The sequence below is a fragment of the Puma concolor genome, chromosome B3, assembly GCF_028749965.1.
Source record: "Puma concolor isolate L17-30 chromosome B3, mPumCon1.1.hap2, whole genome shotgun sequence".
Taxonomy (NCBI): Eukaryota; Metazoa; Chordata; class Mammalia; order Carnivora; family Felidae; genus Puma; species Puma concolor.
Window position 1 is genome coordinate 18336463 of NC_141672.1, and position 25235 is coordinate 18361697.

At 38.4% G+C, this 25235-nt stretch overlaps 1 long non-coding RNA gene across 10 annotated transcripts in view; it reads right to left on the bottom strand.

Moving 5' to 3' along the window:
* LOC147579786 (uncharacterized) overlaps nt 1–25235 on the bottom strand; it is a 494570-nt gene that overhangs the window by 248930 nt on the left and 220405 nt on the right. The gene's annotated exons all lie outside the window — the stretch shown is intronic.

The following is a 25235-nucleotide window of genomic DNA, read 5'->3' on the forward strand; positions in this document are numbered from 1 at the left end:
TCTCTGATTGACTTATTTCACTTAGTGTAATAACCTAGCTCCATCCATGTCATTGCAAATGGCAAGATTTCACTCTTTTTGATGGCTGGGTAATCTTCCATCACACGTGCGCGCGCGCACACACGCGCGCACACACACACACACACACACACACACACACACAGAGCACCTCTTCTTTCTCCATTCATTAGTCAATGGACATTTGGGCTCTCTCCATAGTTTGGCTACTGTAAACAACGGGGTACATGTACCCCTTTGAACCTGTGTTTTTTGTATCCTTTGAGTAAATACCTAACAGTGCAATTGCTGTACCATAGGGTAGTTCTAGCTTTAGTTTAAGGAACCTCGATACTGTTCTTCAGAGTGGCTGCACCAGTTTACATTCCCACCAACAACGCAGGAGGGTTGCCCTTTTTCTGCATCCTTGCCAGTATCTTTTGTTTCTCATTTTGTTAATTTCAGTCATTCTGACAGGTGTGAGGTGATACCTCGTCATGGTTTTGATTGGTATTTCCCTGATAATGAGCGATGTTGAACATCTTCTCTTGTGTCTGTAGCCATCTGGATGTCTTCTTTGGACAAGTGTCTATACTATGTCTTCTGCCCATTTCTTAACTGAGTTATTTGGGTTTTTTTTTTTTTTGGTGGGGGGGTTGAGTTTGAGAAGTTCTTTATAAATTTTGGATACTAACCCTTTATGAGATATGTCATTTGCATATGTCTTCTCACATTCCATAAGCTGCCTTTTAGCTTTGTTTATTGTTTTCTTCACCGTGCAGAAGCTTTTTTATCTTGATGAAGTAACAATAGTTCATTTTTGCTTTTGTTTCCCTTGCTTCAGAAGACATATCCGGTAAGAAGTTACCCCAGCCGAGGTCAAAGAGGTTGTTGCTTGTGTTCTCCTCTAGGACTTCAATGGTGTCCTGTCTCACATTGAGGTCTTTCATCCATTTTGAATTTATTTCTGTGTATGGTGTAAGAAAATGGTCCAGTTTCATTCTTCTGCATGTTGCCATCCATTTTTCCCAACATCGTTTGTTGAAGGGACTGTATTTTTTTCCTTGGATAATCTTTCCTGCTTTTCAGAGATTAGTTGACCAAATAGTTTGGGGTCCATTTCTGGATTTTCTATTATGTTCTATTGATCTATCTGTCTGTTTTAGTGACTGTACCATACTGCCTTGATGACTACAGTTTTGTAATACAGCTTGAAATCTGGAATCGTGATGCCTCCACTTTTGTTTTTCTTTTCCAGGATTGTTTTGGCTATTCAGGGTCTTATTTGGTTCCATACAAATTTTAAGATTGTTTATTCTAGCTCTGCAAAACTGCTTGTGGTATTTTGATAGGGATTGCATTAAATGTGCAGATTGCTTGGGGCACCTGGGTGGCTTGGTTAAGTGTCTGACTTCAGCTCAGGTCATGATCTCATGGTTTGTGGGTTCCATCCTTGCATTGGGCTCTGTGCTGACAGTTCAGGACCTGGAGCCTGCTTCAGATTCTGTGTCTTCCTCTTTCTCTGCCCCTCCCCCGCTTATTCTCTGTCTCTCAAAAATAAATAAAAAACATTATTTTTTTTTAATGTGTAGATTGCTTTGGGTAGTTTAACAATGTTTTTTCTTCCAATCCATGAGTACGGAATTCTTTTCCATTTGTTTGTGACCTCTTCAATTTCTTTCCTACGTGTTCTATAGTATTCAGAGTACAGATCTTTTACCTGTTTAGTTAGGTTTATTTCTAGGTATCTTGTTTTTGGTGCAATTGCAAATGGGATAGATTCCTTGATTTCTTTTCCTGCTGCTTTGTTTTTGGTGTATTGAAATGAAACAGGTTTCTGCATGTTGATTTTATATACTGTGACTTTGCTGAATTCATGTCTTAGTTCTAGTAATTCTTTGGTGGAGTCTTTGGGGTTATCTACAGAGGATCATGTCATCTGTAAACAGTGAAAGTTTGACTTCTTCCTTGCCAATTTGGTTGCCTTTGATTTCTTTTTGTTGTTTTATTGCTGAAGTTAGACTTTAAACACTATGTTAAATAGTAATGGTAAGAATGGATATCCTTGTCTTGTTCCTGACCATAGGGGAGAGTCTCTATTTTTCCACATTGTGGGTGATATGAGCTGTGGGTCTTTTGTTTATGGTTGTTATGACGTTGAGGTATATGCGATCTATCCCTACTTTGTTGAGAATTTTTATCAAGAATGGATGCTGTATTTTCTCAAATTATTTATCTGCATCAATTGACAGGATCATATGTTTCCCATTCTTTCTTCTATTAATGTGATATATTGCGTTGATTGATTTGTGAGTATTGAACCAGTCCTGCAACCCAGGAATAAATACCACTTGATCATGGTGAATAATTATTTTTAATGTACTGCTGAATTCGATTTGCTACTATCTTGCTGAGAATTTTTGCATCCATGTTCATCAGGAGTATTGGCCTATAATTCTCCTTTTTAGTGGGATCCTTGTCTGGTTTTGGAATCAAGGTAATTCCGGCTTCATAGCATGAGTTTGGAAGTTCTCCTTCTATTTCTGTTTTTTGTAACATTTTGAGAAGAATAGGTAGTAACTCTTCTTTAAATGTCTGGTAGAATTCCCTTGGGAAGCCTTCTGGCTCTGGAATTCTGTTTATTGGAAGATTTTTTTTTTTTAATTTCTATATCATTTATTTTGAGAGAGAAAGAGAGAGAGAGAGAGAGGGAGAGAGAGACAGAATCCCAAGCAGGCTTCACACTGTCTGTGCAGAGCCTGTCATAGGGCTCAACCTCATCGTGCATTTTATTATTCAAATCCTAACAATAACTTTGTAACACAAGAGCAGTGTTATCTTTGTTTTACAAATATGTACATCGTTATGCTTCAAGAGGGCAGTGGTGTACCCAATATGCAACTAAAGAGTAAAACTTTAGAACTGACTGATTCTATAGCATGGAATTTTAGCTATAGTATATGCTGTCAGGTGTGATGGAAACCAAGTAGAGATAATGTGAATTTTCCTATTAAGTTTAGGTTAATAAAGCTGAGAGATCTTTCCAGGGAGTCTATAGTGCTCAACTGAAAATAGATGTTCATAGTGGCAGTAAGCAAGCTTATCCTTCAAGCTTCTAGGATGAAACAGAGACCATCTGGAGAAAACAGTCTTTCCATTTTAAGTCAAGAGCATAATGCTTGGAAAATAATTTAATCTGGACCCATTTTATTTGCTACAATAACTTAATTATTAGATATATTTTTACATTGTACAAATCTTACTGTTCTTAAAAACCCTAAAATGGGTCCAAGTGATTATCCTTAATTAACTGTCGTTTTTACATGCTCTGTGTGCCTCTGAAAGGAAAATAGAAATATTTTTCTTAAATTACTCTTCAAGATTTTGCAGCTGATCCCAGAGAAAATTACTGTCAAATAGGTAAGAAAAATTTAAAAAGGTACGAGATCTCTAGTTCTGGTCCTGCTTATTTCTTGTATTAGCCTGGCTAAATTTCCTACATAATCTCCCTCATTTGTAAAATGGAAGCAACATTAGATCATGCTTCATGAGACACGAGATAAGGGAGAATGAATTTATTTTTCCCTCAGAGGAATATTATAAAGTAAGTCATAATATCCACGATTCTTTTCTCATTGAGATATAATCTGCCAAAAAGAGGATGAAAATAGGTACCTTACACAAGGCTTGTGATGGAAACAGGCTACTGTGTAAGCCAGTGTGGCAGGCAGGCTTTTCATCCTCTGTGCGCATTTCTAGAATAAACATTCTCCTCTGTATCTTCAGTGAAAGCATTTTGACACTACGAAGAAAATCTAATGTTTGACTGACAGGATTCTTTGCTTTTCAATTAGTTTCAGCTGTTTTGGAAGCAGGCAGACACAACTATATTTTAACAACATCATTTGCCAAAGGAATCAAAACCACAATATCCATAGGGATTAAAGCTGACTTAATGCATAAATTTCTGTTGAACCCTTTCTTTAATGCTTCTTCTCACCAACCTTTTCATTTTAGCAGTGCACCTATGATCGTTTAATTTTTCGATGGGAAAAATAGGGAGGATGAAGCCATTTTGGAAACTTTCCATATATTTAGATAGAAAGTTAAAAGTGTATGGAGAAGTAATTCAGAAGATATTATTCTAAGGACTATCTTTAAGTGTTTTGTCTACCTCAGACTTGAATTCTCAAGCTCTGTAATTATATACCTTCTTAGGGGATTTATAAATCAATTTTTCTTCAACAGATTGATAATTAGATAAAGCAATAATGTAACTATTTTGTGAAAAATACTTCAAGCTATATGATTCTCAAAATAAGGAGTTAATGATATAAGAACTTACAAAATACCGTAGGCCATTTAACTAATGAGAGGCAATCAATCAACTATTTCTTCAACAAGTGCCTCTTCTCTTTGATTAAAAGAGTTAAACTTGCTGAGAATATTTTGAAATTGGGGAGATATTAGTGTCCCCTTTGTATACTAAATTAATGGGGGAAAGGAAAAAAAAAACTAAGAAAATATTTTAGATGAAAGCATTGCAAATAAATAGTGCACTCGGATGATCATAGAGTAACCTTTCCTGTGCCTTTCATGTGTAGCTGTGGGAATGTATTAATCTTTAAAGCCCTCTTACATTATAAATATTGCTTATGGCACAAATCATGCAAATTTATCCCCCTTTCATTACTTCAGAGCTTCTCAGGTCAAGAGTTATCATTCAGACAACATCAATTATTTCCACTAAACCGTATTATATATCTATGTCAGTTCATATTCAAATGCATGATGTAGCACCACGATAAATCCTTCCTGGCCTTTGGCAAAGGTGGTAATGTGAGGCCCTGTTTAGAAGAGAGGGGTTTATGGTTTAAGTGCACAGTTCCCAGGGAGTTAAACAAATAATAAGCAACCCTGTGGACTAAAGAACTTTTAAAATATCAGAAAACAACGCCAATGGTGTTAGGACCAGGATGCCTTGAAGAAAACTGTCCTATGAATACCTATTAGAAAGCGTAGAATTTTCCACTCAGCTTTCAAAATGTGCAGAAAGAAACAACATACTAGAGCAAAATTTATGATAAAATGGAATGTAAAAGCACCATCTAGAACTGCTACTAAATAAATTTATGAAACCTTCAAGAGTCAAATGTTCTCTTATGAACATTACTCCTCCCTGGCTTCCAAAGATGCACACACCCCTATCACATACCCAGTGTAGTCACCCAACTCCTTCATTAAACATTTCAAATCTGTTTAATCCTTTGTAGATTGTCACCTCTAAGAGGGCAGGGAAGCCTCCCAAGCAATGAGAAGTTGTAACTTAAACAACAAACAAACAAAAAAAGTTTAAAGCATTATCCAGTATAACTATTATGTATAATGAATGCTATCCTTTTAAGACAATAATCTGGGAAGTTCATATACTTGTTACAATTATATAACTCATTTTGGGGATTATTCTTAAGAAGTTCCTCTAATTTATAAGATAATTCAAGGATTTAGGAGGGAAGATGGCGGCGTAGGAGGATGCTGGGCTCACCGCATCCTGTGGATCACTTAGATTCCACCTACACCTGCCTAAATAACCCAGAAAACTGCCAGAGGATTATCAGAACGGAGTCTCTGGAGCCAAGCACAGACGAGAGGCCCACGGAAGAGGGTAGGAAGGACGGTGAGGCGGTGCGTGCTCCACGGACTGGCGGGAGGGAGCCGGGGCGGAGGGGCGGCTCGCTGGCCAAGCAGAGCCCCCTAGTCCAGCTTGCAAAAGCGGAGGGGCCAGATCGAGTGTGTTCCAACAGCAAGCGGGACTTGACATCTGGAAGGTTATAAGCTAACAGCTCTGCTCGGAGAGCGGGAGGGCTGGAGGACAACAGGAGGGAGAGTTGTTGAGCCTCGGACGACAGAGCTCAGCTTGGTGGGGAACAAAGGCGCTCGCCAGCACCATCTCCCTCACCCATCCCCCAGTCAAAATCCCAAAGGGAACTTGCTTGCACCGCGCAAACACCCAACGCTGTGCATCTGCAGATCCATCCCTCTGGCGGGTCTGACTCACTCCCAGTGCCACAGGGCCCCTCCTGAAGCAGATCACCAAAGGATAAGCGAGCTGAGCCTGCCCCTTCCACCCCCGTGCACCTTGCCGATCCACCCCAGCTAATACGCCAGATCCCCAGCACCACAAGCCTGGCAGTGTGCAGGTAGCCCAGACAGGCCACGCCACCCCACAGTGAATCCCGCCCCTAGGAGAGGGGAAGAGAAGGCACACACCAGTCTGACTGTGGCCCCAGCGATGGGCTGGGGGCAGACACCAGGTCTGACTGCGGCCACGCTCACCAACGCAAGTTATTCAAGACAGCACAGGGGAAGTGCCCCGCAGTCCTGCACCACACCAGGGACTATCCAAAATGACCAAACGGAAGAATTCCCCTCAAAAGAATCTCCAGGAAATAACAACAGCTAACGAACTGATCAAAAAGGATTTAAACAATATAACAGAAAGTGAATTTAGAATAATAGTCATAAAATTAATCACCGGGCTTGAAAACAGTATAGAGGACAGCAGAGAATCTCTTGCTACAGAGATCAAGGGACTAAGGAATAGTCAGGAGGAGCTAAAAAATGCTATAAACGAGCTGCAAAATAAAATGGAGACAACCACAGCTTAGATTGAAGAGGCAGAGGAGAGAATAGGTGAACTAGAAGATAAAATTATGGAAAAAGAGGAAGCTGAGAAAAAGAGAGATAAAAAAAATCCAGGAGTATGAGGGAAGAATTAGAGAACTAGGTGATGCACTAAAGAGAAATAATCTATACATAATTGGTATTCCAGAGGAGGAAGAGAGAAGGAAAGGTGCTGAAGGTGTACTTGAAGAAATAATAGTTGAGAACTTCCCTGAACTGGGTAAGGAAAAAGGCACTGAAATCCAAGAGGCACAGAGAACTCCCTTCAGACGTAACTTGAATCCATCTTCTGCACGACATGTCATAGTGAAACTGGCAAAATACAAGGATAAAGAGAAAATTCTGAAGGCATCTAGGGATAAACACGCCCTGAAATATAAAGGGAGACCTATAAGACTCGTGACCGATCTCTCTACTGAAACATGGCAGGCCAGAAAGGAATGGCAGGACATCTTCAATGTGATGAACAGAAAAAATATGCAGCCGAGAATCCTTTATCCAGCAAGTCTGTCATTTAGAACAGAAGGAGAGATAAAGGTCTTCCCAAACAAACAAAAACTGAAGGAATTCGTCACCACTAAACCAGCCCTTAGGATCTCCCCCTAAGAGATCCTAAGGGGGATCCTGTGAAACTAAGTACCAGAGACATCGCTACAAGCATGAAACCTACAGGCATCACAATGACTCTAAACCCGTATCTTTCTATAATAACACTGAATGTAAATGGACTAAATGCGCCAACCAAAAGACATAGGGTATCAGAATGGATAAAAAACAAGACCCATCTATTTGCTGTCTACAAGAGACTCATTTTAGACCTAAGGACACCTTCAGATTGAAAGTGAGGGGATGGAGAACTATTTATCATGCTACTGGAAGTCAAAAGGAAGCTGGAGTAGCTATACTTATATCAGACAAACTAGACTTTAAATTAAAGTCTGTAACAAGAGATGAAGAAGGGCATTATATAATAATTACAGGGGCTATCCATCAGGAAGAGCTAACAATTATAAATGTCTATGCGCCGAATACCGGAGCCCCCAAATATATAAAACAATTACTCATAAACACAAGCAACCTTATTGATAAGAATGTGGTAATTGCAGGGGACTTTAACACCCCACTTACAGAAATGGATAGATCATCTAGACACACAGTCAATAAAGAAACAAGGGCCCTGAATGAGACATTGGATCAGATGGACTTGACAGATATATTTAGAACTCTGCATCCCAAAGCAACAGAATATACTGTCTTCTCGAGTGCACATGGAACATTCTCCAAGATAGATCACATACTGGGTCACAAAACAGCCCTTCATAAGTATACAAGAATTGAGATCATACCATGCATACTTTCAGACCACAATGCTATGAAGCTTGAAATCAACCACAAGAAAAAGTCTGGAAAACCTCCAAAAGCATGAAGGTTAAAGAACACCCTACTAAAGAAGGAGTAGGTCAACCAGGCAATTAGAGAAGAAATTTAAAAATATATGGAAACAAATGAAAATGAAAATACAACAATCCAAATGCTTTGGGATGCAGCGAAGGCAGTCCTGAGAGGAAAATACATTGCAATCCAGGCCTATCTCAAGAAACAAGAAAATTCCCAAATACAAAATCTAATAGCACACCTAAAGGAAATAGAAGCAGAACAGCAAAGACACCCTAAACCCAGCAGAAGAAGAGAAACAATAAAGATCAGAGCAGAAATAAGCAATATAGAATCTAACAAAACTTTAGAGCAGATCAACGAAACCAAGAGTTGTTTTTTTGAAAAAATAAACAAAATTGATAAACCACTAGCCAGGCTTCTCAAAAAGAAAAGGGAGATGACCCAAATAGATAAAATCATGAATGAAAATGGAATTATTACAACCAATCCCTCAGATATACAAGCAATTATCAGGGAATACTATGAAAAATTATATGCCAACAAACTGGACAACCTGGAATAAATGGACAAATTCCTAAACAACCACACACTTCCAAAACTCAATCAGGAGGAAATACAAAGCTTGAACAGACCCATAACCAGTGAAGAAATTGAATCAGTTTCAAAAATCTCCCAACAAATAAGAGTTCAGGACCAGATGGCTTCCCAGGGGAGTTCTACCAGACGTTTAAAGCAGAGATAATACCTATCCTTCTCAAGCTATTTGAAAAAATAGAAAGGGAAGGAAAACTTCCAGACTCATTCTATGAAGCCAGCATTACTTTGATTCCTAAACCAGACAGAGACCCAGTAAAAAAAGGGAACTATAGGCCAATATCCCTGATGAATATGGATGCAAAAATTCTCAATAAGATACTAGCAAATCGAATTCAACAGCTTATAAAAAGAATTATTCACCATGATCAAGTGGGATTCATTCCTGGGCTGCAGGGCTGGTTCAACATTTGCAAATCAATCAATGTGATACATCACATTAATAAAAGAAAATAACCATATGATCCTGTCAATCGATGCAGAAAAGGCCTTTGACAAAATTCAGCAACGTTCTTAATAAAAACCCTCGAGAAAGTTGGGATAGAGGGACATGCTTAAACATCATAAAAGCCATTTATGAAAAGCCCGCAGCTAACATCATCCTCAATGGGGAAAAACTGAGAGCTTTTTCCCTGAGATCAGGAACACGACAGAGATGTCCACTCTCACCACTGTTGTTTAACATAGTGTTGGAAGTTCTAGCATCAGCAATCAGACAACAGAAGGAAATCAAAGGCATCAAAATTGGCAAAGATGAAGTTAAGCTTTCACTTTTTGCTGATGGTATGATATTTTTCATGGAAAACCAGACAGACTCCACCAAAAGTCTGCTAGAACAGATACATGAATTCAGCAAAGTCGCAGGATACAAAATCAAAATCAAGGTACAGAAATCAGTTGCATTCTTATATACTAATAATGAAGCAACAGAAAGACAAATAAAGAAACTAATCCCATTCACAATTGCACCAAGAACCATAAAATACCTAGGAATAAATCTAACCAAAGATGTAAAAGATCTGTATGCTGAAAACTATAGAAAGCTTATGAAGGAAATTGAAGAAGATATAAAGATATGGAAAAACATTCCGTGCTCATGGATTGGAAGAATAAATATTGTCAAAATGTAAATACTACCCAAAGCTATCTACACATTCAATGCAATCCCAATCAAAATTGCACCAGCATTCTTCTCGAAGCTAGAACAAGCAATCCTAAAATTCATATGGAACCACAAAAAGCCCTGAATAGCCAAAGTAATTTTGAAGAAGACCAAAGCAGGAGGCATGACAATCCCAGACTTTAGCCTCTACTACAAAGCTGTAATCATCAAGACAGCATGGTATTGGCACAAAAAACAGACACATAGACCAATGGAATAGAATAGAAACCCCAGAACTAGACCCACAAACGTATGGCCAACTAATCTTTGACAAAGCAGGAAAGAGACAGTCTCTTTAACAAATGGTGCTGGGAGAACTGGACAGCAACATGTAGAAGGTTGAAATTAGACCACTTTCTCACACCATTCACAAAAATAAACTCAAAATGGATAAAGGACCTGAATGTGAGACAGAAAACCATCAAAACCCTAGAGGAGAAAGCAGGAAAAGACCTCTCTGACCTCAGTCATAGCAATTTCTTACTTGACATATCCCCAAAGGCAAGGGAATTAAAAGAAAAAATGAACTACTGGCACCTCATGAAGATAAAAAGCTTCTGCACAGCAAAGGAAACAACCAACAAAACTAAAAGGCAACCTACGGAATAGGAAAAGATATTTGCAAATGACATATCGGACAAAGGGCTAGTATCCAAAATCTATAAAGAACTCACGAAACTCCACACCCAAAAAGCAAATAACCCAGTGAAGAAATGGGCAGAAAACATGAATAGACACTTCTCTAAAGAAGACATCCAGATGGCCAACAGGCACATGAAAAGATGCTCAACGTTGTTCCTCATCAGGGAAATACAAATCAAAACCACACTCAGATATCACCTCACGCCAGTCAGAGTAGCCAAAATGAACAAATCAGGAAACTATAGATGCTGGCGAGGATGTGGAGAAACAGGAACCCTCTTGCACTTGATGGGAATGCAAATTGGTGCAACCACTCTGGAAAACAGCGTGGAGGTTCCTCAAAAAATTAAAAAATAGACCTACCCTATGACCCAGCAGTAACACTGCTAGGAATTTACCCAAGGGATACAGGAGTACTTGTACCCCAACGTTTATAGCAGCATTCTCAACAATAGCCACATGATGGAAAGAGCCTAAATATCCATCAACTGTTGAATGGATAAAGAAATTGTGGTTTATATACACAATGGAGTACTATGTGGCAATGAGAAAGAATGAAATATGGCCCTTTGTAGCAACGTAGATGGAACTGGAGAGTGTGATGCTAAGTGAAATAAGCTATACAGAGAAAGACAGATACCATATGTGTTCACTCTTATGTGGATCCTGAGAAACTTAACAGAAACCCTTGGGGGAGGGGAAGGAAAAAAAAAAAAAAGAGGTTAGAGTGGGAGAGAGCCAAAGCATAAGAGACTCTTAAAAACTAAGAACAAACTGAGGGTTGATGGGGGTTGGGAGGGAGGGGAGGGTGGGAGATGTGTATTGAGGAGGGCACCTTTTGGACAGAGCACTGGGTGTTGTATGGAAACCAACTTGACAATAAATTTCATATATTGAAAAAAAAAGACAATTCAAAAGGTAAAAATATGTTACTCAATCTGAGTATTACTGGGCCTACCATGTATTACCTAAACTTGACTTAGAATGATAAGAGCTAACACTCATTTACTTTGATTAGACACAAGTCACTGTATTATTGCTCCCTAAAGCTTCATGAAGTTAGCTATTCTCAATGTTTTCATTTTGTAGGTGAGGAAATTGAACCGGGGGGTGTGAAGGTCACATTGCTAGTACATGTAGCAACTGTGGCTCGGCCCCAGGAATCTGAAGTCAGGGAGCTGTCTCTGATTTCCATGTCTATATTGCCTCAAGGGATCCATACTGGAATACAGATTAAAGACAAAAATTTACCCTCTTTGAAGAAATTAAAAATAATTTATTGAGGACAAGGACCCAAAGCAGAGTTCCAGAGCAGGAACAATTTTATTGGAATCAATGTCTACTTTCAGCCAGTCGGGGGAAAAAGAAAATAAAATTCTTGTTAGGAGACGTAAAGCTTGGCATATTTGCAAAGGAAAGAGTTATATGACCTTATATGTGCATTTCTTATAGATCCTAGGCTGGCCTCTGACACAAGTCAGTGTTAGGAAGACTTGTTTTTTTTCCATGATGATGATATAATGATGATGCAAATGAAGATGAAGAAAAACAGCTTCCTCTCGTAAGTTATAAACTAAACATAAACATGGTTTGTTAGATGACATGAAACAAAAACAATGGCAGATAATTAATCTTTGTATATTCAGGTTTATGGAGGAGAAAATATGCAAAACTGGAGAGCTAAGCTGAATTAAAGGTGGTCCAAAATACACAACATTTTAATAACTGGGTGACCTACTCTGCAAAAGCTTATCAGTGCCCATAATTTAATTTATTGCAAAGAAGATAAACAGGGTTGAGTGCGTCACTCTACCTTTAGAAGCAGGACTGCATCCCACCCAGAGGAATCCTGCAGTTTTTTTTAAGCATGACTGTGTGGCCTGGGAAGTGTTTATGGCAACTCCTGATGAAGTCCAGAGATTAAACACAAAACAAAGCAAAAGTAATAATGAGAAGAAGCTTTCAATTAGTGATGAGATTTGATAGGGTGGCCTCATTTTCAATTTCTGTTCCTACATATGGGCCAACAACACAAACGGGGGTAGCATGTAATTTAAACCTGAAACAACTGATCGAAGCACTGTGATTATTTTGAGATACCTCTATAATCCATTGCTGAATTCAGGTAAGGGGACTTCAGTTACAGTTTCTAGTTTGGTCTAGAATACTGTATAATTTGAAAATGTTCTGGAAGCTTTCTGCAAAGATTCCTCTTTAAATTATTTAAATTATGGATAGTACTGATGACTTCCCAAACTTAGTTGAAATAGTAGGGCCTGATCATCTTTCAACATGAAAGCTGACGTTCCTATCATGCGTACATATGTGTAGCCTTAAAGGGCCCCAGACTTTAGTGTCTCTGACTCAGGGAACCTAGAGAGAGGACACAGCTGAAGGATGGGGACCGGCAGTCTCAGAAGGTCCATTCTGGGCCTCCATCCTCTGTGCACTGATCCTTATTGAACAAAGGGCACCTTAGGACCCCTGCCAGTCCTTATTATCCAGTAGATACTATCCCCACTTTAATCCGTATCTCAGACCCCCTACCTACAGACTTAAAGGCACATATCCTTGGTCGTACGACTCAGCAGCAGTTTAAACTGTAAGAGTAAAATCTCAATAGGCATTAAATACTCATCTTTCATTTCAAAACATGAAACTGAAATATAGGATTCTAGTGTCAATGAACTTCTTGATTTTACATATAATATATACACATGCTCTACATTAAATATATATATATTTTTGCACTTAATACTAGCACAGGTACATTGTTTCCCTTCCATAATGCTTTTAAAACCAATGAGTCAGTAAAGCAGAACTTAACCTATACTTTTGAGTTTTCAAGGCAATATCTCTAGCTTGGATGCCCTAACGTTTTCCCTCAACCTGTTTTCCTTCCACGGAGATGCCAGCACAGACCTCTACCTAAACCACTTCTCCCTTTAACATTATAATAAATGGCAACAACTTAAAATCCCTTTAACTAAATTTAGTTTCAGTGAATGTGAATTCTATAGACACAGTTCTCTAAAGCATGTGTCTGGTCACTTAGAAAACATGCACCACGTGTTTTTGTCTCCTCTTGCCTTGTTATATGGCAGGAATATTTTTCAGTACCAAAATCAACTACATTAAATCCATGGAAATTAAACTTAGTGAAAGAGAAACAAAAAGGAGGGAGGGAAAGAGGGAAGGAGGAGGGAAGTTAAGACGTTTTAATATGCTGCTCAGGTATGTCAATAATTGTTGAGCTACAACTGACATTATATGTTCCACAAATGCTTAGCGATTGGTACAAGTCTATTGAATTACCTCAAATAAAGGAGGCTTGGGCTAGAGATGGGTAGTTAGCAGTGTCAGATAACACCTGTGAGAAGTACTCAAATCAATGCTATTTGCATTTATAACTTATATACATAATATATATATTATATTATATATGTATATATTACATATATAAGTTATAAATATAAATATATATTATAAATATAAATATATTTATTATATGCAATATATTTATATTTATAATATTATATATTTATACTTATGTTTATAATATATAAATATATTTATTATATATATATAAATATGTATATATAATATATATAATTTTCCCCCCTCATTCTCCCCTACTTTTTCTTGGGCTATTTCCTGTTTCCAAAAGAGAAAAAAATTACCCTGAATATACTGGGTGCTGTTAGTTATTGAAAACAATGATTATCATAAGAATGGGGAGAACAAAAACAAAGTTTTTAAAAAAAAGTCTCCTAACAAATATGTTTTGATTCAATTAATTATGCAGGAGAATAATTCCCAAAAATATATATTTAAGAGGTTGTTGTCCGTCTTGAAATAATATAGTTGATTGCTACCAAAGACATCTTATTGGCTTATCAGGAGATCAATGTGACAGAAATCCCATAAATATCATTTGGTAAAGGACTTAGCAAAATCATTTCTGTTCTTTCTTATTCACGTATTTATTAAGATTTTAAACATCTCAGATTTTTACTTGTTTTTTTAAAATTTCTATTTATTTTTTATTTATATTTTGAGTCTTGAGACAGACAATGAAAATGATTTCTTCTCCAGAAAAACTGTCCTAACCTTCCTCCAAGTGATCTTAGAATCTCAGGGGATAGTTGCAGTGAGAGATAGCCTGGATATTAGATGCTCCCTCGTGTAATATTCACACAGGTTGGGAGCGGTCTTCTGAATTTCATTCCATTTGCTGAAGATGTTGAGTTGGCAGTTCTGGTTGGCCGTTTGCCATTCAGTATTCTTAGTACTCAGGGCTTGCGCCTCTGCTGAACCAAGGTGCCCGCTTTGTATTTTGCGTTGCAAGCCTAACTCTCTTCTGCCTTCAATGATTTTTATGGATGAACAGACCAGGTCAATGAAGATAAGCCACTGTCACTTTCCACTAAATCTTCCAACTTTTTAAGAAATGCCCCGAAACTGAACTTCTTCTAAGAATTTCTCATTAGGACAGGAACACAGGACCATATTTTTAGCACTGTTTTCTTGCATCAAGGAAGTAAGTCGAGGTTGTCAGTTTCAGCTCGTTTACTATCTCTTGACCATGAGGGAGTAACTAACTTCTCCAAGTCTTAGGTACTTGATTAAAAAGCTAGAATATCAATGTCACCCTTGCCCACCTCCCTAGGTCCTAGGGAGACTTAAGTGAAGTTGTGTATGTGAACACACCTATAAACTGTGAAGCATACAGGATAGAGATGGCGTTTTTCTTCTTTCTGATGAAACAGACATGGCACAATAAATCTTACTCTTGAAAAACCTAATACATTTTGTAGTTTTAAAGAGTTTCTTTAACGTTTGAAAGAATAAATGTTTGAGCATATACTGATATCCTGGTTAAAAGGAAGCGGGGTGGGGGGGGGAGTAAAACCTGGATGTTGAAAAATAATAATAAATCCTTTCTTTGATTCTAGGGACAAAGAAATTACTGGATTTTAAACATGTCCTCCCTACCTTCATTCTGTTTATCCTCTACTTACATTTTTTATTATTATCAGGGAAGCCTAGAATTTGTGCTCTTTTGATAGAAAGCCTCTTTCGTGTCAGACTGTGGTGTCAAAGCGAACCATGGGACACAACGTCAAAGAATCTTGTTATGACTGTGGATATGTGAAATACAAATAATTCAGCTAGGAAAGATGGGTTACATCAATAGAAAGATAATGAAAATATTAATGATGCACATTCGTGAAAATATTAATGAACATATTAATGATGTAACTGATGCCCTCCAAGGTAGCTCGACAGTCACCATCTGAAGATATCACGATGACATGATAATTTCCATCGATACATGTTATTTTGTTTACTGTTTTTAGCATCTTTATTTAGGTATAATTGACATTTAATCAGCTTCTCCTATTTAATATTTGATAAAATATGTCATGTATATACACCTCTATAAAGAAAATGTACATAGAAGATGTATCTTTATTTCTCTATTTACATAATCTTAAAAATCAACATAGGCCTTAGTGAAATACACATTGACATGAAAAAGATTTCCTTTCTTCTTTCATCTTTAGCAGTGACTTTTTAATCCCTTTTTTCCACATCGCAAAAGAGCCACTTGTAATTACTTGTTAGTTTCTATTACAGATAGCCACGGAGATGACTTACTTTTTTCCAAATCCATTTTGCAACTGTTAGCATTTAAAAACACTTTATCAACTCATTTTAGCCTGAGAAAATAGGGGAAAACCTCTGAAAGCCAACTCATGATGTATTGTTTGAAAATTTAGGACTAAAGCACAAAATCTAGGAATATTCCATCCTTTGTTGTTTTTTTTGTTTGTTTGTTTGTTTTTGTTTTTTCCTATCCAACCAGACTATTGAGTTTCTTCTCAGGATTGTTCTGTGTCCAGTCCCAGGAGTCGAGGCCTCTACTCCTCTGTACCTCATAGTGTACATCCTCCCTCTCTGAGTCTGTGATACTGGAACTCAAGATTCTTCGTCATCAAACTTTTTCTCAACTTCCCTCATTTGCACAGAATCTTCAGGCTGTAGATGCCAGTGTACTAACTCAAAGACCCGTCTTCAGTCTACTTCATGCCTTTCTTTACTGTCTCCTTTAACAATCCCAAAATACATTTTAGAACATCTGCCATTACTTCTGGGGAAAATGGCCTGCAAATTTTAAGCTCCAGCAGAAATTCTCTTCCAAGTTACAAACTTTTTTTTTTTTTTTTTTGGAAAACTTGCATAATATTTCCTTCTTAATATTGAACAAACACTTCAAATTTCAAATTTCCTATATCTAGTACCAAACCAGTATTAAGCATAGATGTGATGGTTAATTTTACGTGTCAACTTGGTTGAGGCGTGGGCTGTGCAGATATTTAACATTATTTCTGAGGGCGTCTGTGAGGGTGTTTCTGAATGGGATTAACATTTGGATTGATAGAGCAAAGCAGATCCCTCACTCCAGTGGGGGGTGGATTTAATTCAATCAGCTCAAGGCCTAAATAGAGTAAAAGTTTGAGTAAGAAACCCATCTTTCTCAATTCCTTATAGTAAGTCTGTCTGTCATTTGTCTTTCTATATCTATCTATCTATCTATCTATCTATCTATCTATCTATCATCCATCATCTATCCACCCATCCTATTGGTCCCGTTTCTCTGGAGAAATCAGACTAATATGAGAAATATTAAATCAGGGGCTCCTGGGTGACGCAGTCAGTTGAGTGACCAACTTCAGCTCAGGTCACAATTTCATGGTTCATGAGTTCGAGACCTGCATTAGGCTCGCTGCTGTCAGTGCAGAGCCCGCTTCAGATCCTCTGTCCTTCTCTCTCTTTGCCCCTCCCCTGCTCACGTTCCCTTGCTCAAAAATGAAGAAACATTAAAGAAAAAAGAAATATTAGATCACATTTCCTAGAATATGATTCTGTGACACATTAAAAAAAAAAAAGAACAGTTCTTCAAATAGATTCTCAAAATAATACCAACCATTATTACTTTTATTAATAAACAGCTGTGTTAAAAATTTGGGGAAATCATATCAAATACAGGAAGGTGATATAAATAAGATGGTTATGGAACACAACTTCCCCAAAATGGTATTTATGTAAATATTATTTTATTAATAATGTCTTGTTAACCACTGAAATGAGCTATTTTTTTAAAATTTCTGTCACTTGGCAAATATGAAAGATTTGTCATCTGCTTTGTGAAAAGTATATTGACTCTTATTCAGTTTCCTGGATAATTGGGTCTCGAGTAATTCAGATTAGATTTTCATTTTTAAATTAAATCTTATTTGATTATACGTGTCCATATTTTTGTGGAAGTATTTGTGTTATTATTCAGTCATTGATGTTCATAACATCTTATGAGTCAGAGCAATCTGCATCCTACATTATAAACATTCTGCTTACCCCTAACTTCACCTCATTAATAAAGTATTTAAGAGAGACCAGAGCTGTCAGTTAATGTTTACATGAGTGGTTAAAAAACACAAAGTAAAGAAAGAAAAATATAATCTTTGCCAGCAGCCAGTAAACCAAGCATTAGCTCATATTATTTTCTTTTTTGGTAAATCAAAATAACATACAGATTTGCATCTTTATATATCAACGCTTGTGCCAAAAACATTGACAGGATGTAATGTGACATTACAAAGTCTGCAATAAAGATAAAAGAATAAGAATGTGTCTACATGCTCTAAAAATTGAAATCTATTTAAAAATAAGAAAAAAGAAAATGTACCCACACAGATTTGTTTGTTCTATCATAACTTTTATGCTTATAAGCCCAAAGACCAATCAGTAATGAAACAAAGAAAAAAGAAAAAAGAAATGAATAAATAATTCCACAAGTGTAATACTTAAAAAAATAGTTTTGAAACATAAGGTGGCACAGTTGTCTAAACTATTAAACAAAATTCCTAAGAGACTATTAGTTATACTTTCAAATGTTCCTCAGCCTTCTGTAATAGTCACGACAGTATTATCCAGGCGGTTCTTGACCTTGTAAAGCTACGGCAGGAGTTCGCCAATACTACTCAGCTTTCTGACTGTAGAACTAATCTTGTGGTCTAGATAAACCTAATATGTGACCACATACTTCATGCGATCTGAGTAATACATAAAAAATTGACATCGAATTTCTTATGGTAAGACTAGTATGGTGAGGCTAGTGACAAAAGTATGATGAGAAATAAGATGATTGCATCATCTGGAAATCTCTGCCCACAAGGTATTTACTAATTGCAAAGCAAAAAAGAAGAACTTGACAGTAGAGAAGCCTGGCAGACAACAGCCTACTCAAGTGATAAAAATTAACCATAAATGGAACGTAGAACGAAAGGAAGCCAGGTGCCTCCTCATGTGATACACTGAGAAAGACAGGACATCACTTCTCTCATATTTCTGCCCCCAGAGAACCAAGGCTGAATATCATCCTGAACTAATATCAGACAACCCTGAAGTGAGGGACTCTGTACAGAATAACTGGCTTGTGGTCTTCAAAGTCACAAGACCTTTAAAACAAAGACAGAAAGGCACTTCCAAAAGGAAGTGGAGGGATGGAGGGACAGAAAGAGAGAGAGAGAGAGAGGGAGAAAGAGAGAGAGAGAGAGAGAGAAAGCAAACGTGATAAACTGGTACATTTGGAGAATATGGGTAAACGGTATAAGGAAGAATTTTGTATTGTTTTGGATATTTTTTTATAAGTTTGAATTTATTTCAAAATAAAAGGCAAAAAATAACACAGAAACATCTGCATTTACGTTCATTACAATTCTTCTGGGCACAAATCATGGTTTTTTTATTTTGTTTTTGTTTTTCACATGTTCCCAAAACCATACTGCAATGATTCTCGGGGCTTCCAGGCTAAAAAGGACTTTAGATATTATTTGGCCCCCTACCTCTTCACCCCGCCAAATTTTTATTCATAGAAGATAAAGAGGCATCGGCCTACATAGATAAAGTCACTCACTTAAATACATGCAAACAGTAAATGAAAAAAAAAATCAAAATTTGATAAATACTATTCATTTTTCATCCTATCTTTTAATATATTCTGACCTGTATAAAGAAAACGCTAGAAACATCTATCTCTGTATATTTGGCCCTAGAACAACATAGGGGTCAGGGGCTTCAAGACTTCACACAGTTGACAATCTATCACTTTTGACTCCACCAGAACTTTACTAATAGCCTACTGTTGATCGAAAGCCCTAATACTAACATAAACAGTTGATGAGCACATATTTTCTACATGATATGCATTATGTACTTATAATAAAGTAAGTTAGAGAAAAGAAAATGCTATCAAGAAAATCGTAAGAGAAAAAGCATTTACAGTATTCTATAGTATTTGTACATAAATATAAATGGGTATGAATGTGTGTGTGTGTGTGTGTGAGTGAGTGTATGTACATGTAGTTCAAACCCATGTTGTTCAAGGCTCAAGTCTGTATTTTCCTACTATCTACTACAAGATCATGCATAGAGTAGAGGCTCACAAATGATGCCACCTAACAGTTCTACGTCCTGATAGCCCTACTACCTGAATTCTGTCTTCATTCTCTTAGGCAATCCCCAAATGCTTATGACTCCCTAGCAGACTCTTCTAGAGCAGACACCACACTGGGGAAACAAACATCACTATGTTTTGATCTTCTCCCTTACCTCTTTTTTTAAAATTTATTTTGAGAGAGAGAGAGAGAGAGAGAGAGAGAGAGCAGAGAAACAGAGAGAGAGGGATAGAGACAGAGAAAAAAATCCCAAGCAGGCTTCATGTCACCAGTGTAGAGCCGTCACAGGGCTTGATCTTACAACCAGTGAGACCATCACCTGAGCTGAAATCTAGAGTCAGACACTTCACCAATTAAGTCACCCCAGGCACCCCCCCCCCCGCCCTTGCTTCCTCTTAAAGAAACTCACACTCAACTTGGGGAAGACAGTCCTATGAACCAAGAATGAAAGTATGGGACAAATAATGTGGTCGAACCTAAGGAAAGAGACATACCTGAGACAATAGTCCTTTGCTAATTCAGACAATTGATACATCAGTTGATCAGCATACTAATGTTTAGCTATGTTTAATGTAAAGGTGAGCAACACATTGAGTCTATTATGGTACAGAAGAGTCAATGTGTTTCAGTAGCTTGCAGGCTGGGACCAGGATCTGGCAGAGTTGTGTTAGGACAGCATTTTAGTACACTTCCACTTAGGTTGAGTTTGCCTTCTTGAGTTTCTACCATCGTCACTACTCCAGATTGTCCATACTAGGTTCCTCATTCATTTTCAGCCTGGCACCTTATGGCATTTAAATCTATGAGCCCTAATTTAAGAGGGGAAACAAAGTAAGCACATATATAACAATAAAAGTAAACAAACATAGGGAGAGAGGGAAGATGGCGGCGTAGGAGGACGCTGGGCTCACCGCGCGTCCTGCTGATCACTTAGATTCCACCTACACCTGCCTAAATAATCCAGAAAACCACCAGAGGATTAGCAGAACGGAGTCTCCGGAGCCACGCGCAGACCAGAGGCCCACGGAAGAGGGTAGGAAGGGCTGCGAGGCGGTGCACGCTCCATGGACTGGCGGGAGGGAGCCGGGGCAGAGGGGCGGCTCGCCGGCCAAGCAGAGCCCCTGAGTCTGGCTTGCAAAAAGCGGAGGGGCCTGACGGACTGTGTTCCGACAGCAAGCGCGACTTAGCGTCTGGGAGGTCATAAGTTAACAGCTCTGCTCAGAAAGCGGGAAGGCTGGAGGACAAAGGGAAGAAGAGCTGCTGAGCCCCCAGACGACAGAGCTCAGTTTGGTGGGGAACAAAGGCGCTCACCAGCGCCATCTCCCCCGCCCATCCCCCAGCCAAAATCCCAAAGAGAACCAGTTCCTGCCAGGGAACTTGCTCGTTCCGCGCAAACACCCAACTCTGCGCTTCTGCGGAGCCAAACCTCCAGCAGCGGATCTGACTCCCTCCTGCTGCCACAGGGCCCCTCCTGAAGTGGATCACCTAAGGAGAAGCAAGCTAAGCCTGCCCCTCCAGCCCCTGTGCACCTTGCCTACCCACCCCAGCTAAGACGCCAGATCCCCAGCATCACAAGCCTGGCAGTATGCAAGTAGCCCAGACAGGCCACCCCACCCCACAGTGAATCCCGCCCCTAGGAGAGGGGAAGAGAAGGCACACACCAGTCTGACTGTGGCCCCAGCGGTGGGCTGGGGGCAGACATCAGGTCTGACTGAGGCCCCGCCCACCAACTCCAGTTATACACCACAGCACAGGGGAAGTGCCCTGCAGGTCCTCACCATGCCAGGGACTATCCAAAATGACCAAGCGGAAGAATTCCCCTCAGAAGAATCTCCAGGAAATAACAACAGCTAATGAGCTGATCAAAAAGGATTTAAATAATATAACAGAAAGTGAATTTAGAATAATAGTCATAAAATTAATTGCTGGGCTTGAAAACAGTATAGCTGACAGCAGAGAATCTCTTGCTACAGAGATCAAGGGACTAAGGAACAGTCACGAGGAGCTGAAAAACGCTTTAAACGAAATGCATAACAAAATGGAAACCACCACGGCTCGGATTGAAGAGGCAGAGGAGAGAATAGGTGAACTAGAAGATAAAGTTATGGAAAAAGAGGAAGCTGAGAAAAAGAGAGATAAAAAAATCCAGGAGTATGAGGGGAAAATTAGAGAACTAAGTGATACACTAAAAAGAAATAATCTACGCATAATTGGTATCCCAGAGGAGGAAGAGAGAGGGAAAGGTGCTGAAGGGGTACTTGAAGAAATAATAGCTGAGAACTTCCCTGAAGTGGGGAAGGAAAAAGGCATTGAAATCCAAGAGGCACAGAGAACTCCCTTCAGACGTAACTTGAATCGATCTTCTGCACGACATATCATAGTGAAACTGGCAAAATACAAGGATAAAGAGAAAATTCTGAAAGCAGCAAGGGGTAAACGTGCCCTCACATATAAAGGGAGACCTATAAGACTCGTGACTGATCTCTCTTTTGAAACTTGGCAGGCCAGAAAGAATTGGCACGAGATTTTCAGGGTGCTAGACAGAAAAAATATGCAGCCGAGAATCCTTTATCCAGCAAGTCTGTCATTTAGAATAGAAGGAGAGATAAAGGTCTTCCCAAACAAACAAAAACTGAAGGAATTTGTCACCACTAAACCAGCCCTACAAGAGATCCTAAGGGGGACCCTGTGAGACAAAGTACCAGAGACATCACTACAAGCATAAAACATACAGACATCACAATGACTCTAAACCCATATCTTTCTATAATAACACTGAATGTAAATGGATTAAATGCGCCAACCAAAAGACATAGGGTATCAGAATGGATAAAAAAACAAGACCCATCTATTTGCTGTCTACAAGAGACTCATTTTAGACCTGAGGACACCTTTAGATTGAGAGTGAGGGGATGGAGAACTATTTATCATGCTACTGGAAGCCAAAAGAAAGCTGGAGTAGCCATACTTATATCAGACAAACTAGACTTTAAATTAAAGGCTGTAACAAGAGATGAAGAAGGACATTATATAATAGTGACAGGGTCTATCCATCAGGAAGAGCTAACAATTATAAATGTCTATGCGCCGAATACCGGAGCGCCCAAATATATAAAACAATTACTCACAAACATAAGCAACCTTATTGACAAGAATGTGGTAATTGCAGGGGACTTTAACACCCCACTTACAGAAATGGATAGATCATCTAGACACACGGTCAATAAAGAAACAAGGGCCTGAATGAGACATTGGATCAGATGGACTTGACAGATATATTTAGAACTCTGCATCCCAAAGCAACAGAATATACTTTCTTCTCGAGTGCACATGGAACATTCTCCAAGATAGATCATATACTGGGTCACAAAACAGCCCTTCATAAGTTTACAAGAATTGAAATCATACCATGCATACTTTCAGACCACAATGCTATGAAGCTTGAAATCAACCACAGAAAAAAGTCTGGAAAACCTCCAAAAGCATGGAGGTTAAAGAACACCCTACTAACGAATGAGTGGGTCAACCAGGCAATTAGAGAAGAAATTAAAAAATATATGGAAACAAACGAAAATGAAAATACAACAATCCAAACGCTTTGGGACGCAGCAAAGGCAGTCCTGAGAGGAAAATACATTGCAATCCAGGCCTATCTCAAGAAACAAGAAAAATCCCAAATACAAAACCTAACAGCACACCTAAAGGAAATAGAAGCAGAACAGCAAAGGCAGCCTAAACCCAGCAGAAGAAGAGAAATAATAAAGATAAGAGCAGAAATAAACAATATAGAATCTAAAAAAACTGTAGAGCAGATAAACGAAACCAAGAGTTGGTTTTTTGAAAAAATAAACAAAATTGGCAAACCTCTAGCCAGGCTTCTCAAAAAGAAAAGGGAGATGACCCAAATAGATAAAATCATGAATGAAAATGGAATTATTACAACCAATCCCTCGGAGATACAAACAATTATCAGGGAATACTATGAAAAATTATATGCCAACAAATTGGACAACCTGGAAGAAATGGACAAATTCCTGAACACCCACACTCTTCCAAAACTCAATCAGGAGGAAATAGAAAGCTTGAACAGACCCATCACCAGCGAAGAAATTGAATCGGTTATCAAAAATCTCCCAACAAATAAGAGTCCAGGACCAGATGGCTTCCCAGGGGAGTTCTACCAGACGTTTAAAGCAGAGATAATACCTATCCTTCTCAAGCTATTCCAAGAAATAGAAAGGGAAGGAAAACTTCCAGACTCATTCTATGAAGCCAGTATTACTTTGATTCCTAAACCAGACAGAGACCCAGTAAAAAAAGAGAACTACAGGCCAATATCCCTGATGAATATGGATGCAAAAATTCTCAATAAGATACTAGCAAATCGAATTCAACGGCATATAAAAAGAATTATTCACCATGATCAAGTGGGATTCATTCCTGGGATGCAGGGCTGGTTCAACATTCGCAAATCAATCAACGTGATACATCACATTAACAAAAAAAAAGAGAAAAACCATATGATCCTGTCAATCGATGCAGAAAAGGCCTGTGACAAAATCCAGCACCCTTTCTTAATAAAAACCCTTGAGAAAGTCGGGATAGAAGGAACATACTTAAAGATCATAAAAGCCATTTATGAAAAGCCCACAGCCAACATCATCCTCAACGGGGAAAAACTGAGAGCTTTTTCCCTGAGATCAGGAACACGACAGGGATGCCCACTCTCACCACTGTTGTTTAACATAGTGCTGGAAGTTCTAGCATCAGCAATCAGACAACAAAAGGAAATCAAAGGCATCAAAATTGGCAAAGATGAAGTCAAGCTTTCGCTTTTTGCAGATGACATGATATTATACGTGGAAAATCCGATAGACTCCACCAAAAGTCTGCTAGAACTGATACATGAATTCAGCAAAGTTGCAGGATACAAAATCAATGTATAGAAATCCGTTGCATTCTTATACACTAACAATGAAGCAACAGAAAGACAAATAAAAAACTGATCCCATTCACAATTGCACCAAGAAGCATAAAATACCTAGGAATAAATCTAACCAAAGATGTAAAGGATCTGTATGCTGAAAACTATAGAAAGCTTATGAAGGTAATTGAAGAAGATTTAAAGAAATGGAAAGACATTCCTTGCTCATGGATTGGAAGAATAAATATTGTCAAAATGTCAATACTACCCAAAGCTATCTACACATTCAATGCAATCCCAATCAAAATTGCAC